Genomic DNA, 1,597 nt, shown 5'->3' with positions numbered 1-1,597 from the left:
CTGCAATACTCATTTGGCATTTCCCCATTGCTGGCTTTGTTAAATGTGCTCCCTTTCTTCCTTCTGTCTGCTGTAGTATCAGTCAGCAGGTGCTGCAGCCACTGTAGTGTTCTTGGCTGCTTCACAATCCACATTCTGAAGTGTGTATTATATTTTTCAGTGGTGTCTGGGTGTTGCAGAGCTAAGTTGGCAGGCCTTTCTGGGGCATCTATTGGAAGAAGTCGCTGCTTAACTATTGTAAAACTACTGATGGGAATGTCTGTGGGATCAGTCTGCAGCTAGTTTTTGTCTTCCAAGATTTTTTCTTTAACTTATTTACCCCTGCATTTGAGAATGTCTTCTGCAATTTCCTTAGAAGCTTAATGTGCAGATTTATTTTATAATTACATCAGGGGTGGGCAATAATTTTCACAGGAGGGCCACTCCACGAATTTTGGTAAGTCATCACGGGCTGCACATTTCTACTATATTAATGGAGGGAGTGTGGGGTCTGGGAGGGAATTGGGTGCAGGAGGGGGTTCTGACCTGGGGCAGGGGATTCGGGTGCAGGAGGGGGGTGCAGGGTCTGGGAGGGAGTTGGGGTGCAGGAGGGTTTTGGATTGGGGTGCAGGAGGGGGTGCGAGATGCAGACTCTGGCTGGGAGGTGCTTACCACAGAGGGCTCCCGGCTGGCGGCGCAGCAGGGCTCAGGCAGGCTGCCTGCATGCCATGGCCCCATACTGCTCCTGGAAGCAGCTGTGCTGCTGCTGGCATGTCTCTGCATGCTCCTTAGGGGCAGGGGGACAGCGGGTCTCTGTGTGCTGCCCATGCCCGCAAGCACCACCCCTGCAGCTCCCATTGGCCGTTTTCTGGCCAATGGGAGCTGTGATGACGGTGCTGGGGGCAGGGCAGCGCACAGAGCTGCCTTACCCCCCCCCCCACTCTCCCCCACCAAGGGCGCGCACAGACATTCTAGCAGTAGTCGACCACTGCTGGGAGCAGCTTGGGGCCATGGGGGACTTTTAGCGGCCTGGAGATCGTGAGGGGGCAGCCAAAGAGCCTGGTGGGCCGGACAGAAATGTTAGACGGGCTGGATCCAGGCTGTATTTTGCCCACCCCTGATCTATATGAATGAAGGAAGGGAGAGCTAATTATTTTGCCTGGATCAAATTAATCCCTTATGTAATTCCAGTTAAATCAGTGGCAATATATTACTGCTGAATTTGGACCAATGTGTTAATTTTCTGTATACTTCTTGCTTTTCAAAGTCATTGTGCATCTCATTGACAACCCAAAGACATTTATTTGTGGTAGATTTAGAATGAAGTCTGTTCTAGGTCCCAAACTATTTCAGAGCATGGTCTTGGTCTGTGATTCAATGCGAACTGGAATTTGCGTTTATAAATAATTATCTTGTTACTAGCTAGCTAACATTCTATTTCCCTACATTTTTGAAGTGGTGTCACTTTTGCCGTTAGCGTGCTGGAGAGTCAAGTGTTCAAATTTGCTGGTTAGAGCATCCATTCAAAATATCTATCTAGGTTTCTTACCTTGGTGCTCAGCACTGTAACCCTGTTTAATGAAGTCCATAACATTTGGACTTACTTTTTTCATTTAAT

This window comes from Chrysemys picta, chromosome 1, assembly GCF_011386835.1.
Source record: "Chrysemys picta bellii isolate R12L10 chromosome 1, ASM1138683v2, whole genome shotgun sequence".
In the NCBI taxonomy this organism is placed as follows: domain Eukaryota; kingdom Metazoa; phylum Chordata; order Testudines; family Emydidae; genus Chrysemys; species Chrysemys picta.
This window is presented reverse-complemented; position numbering follows the sequence as displayed.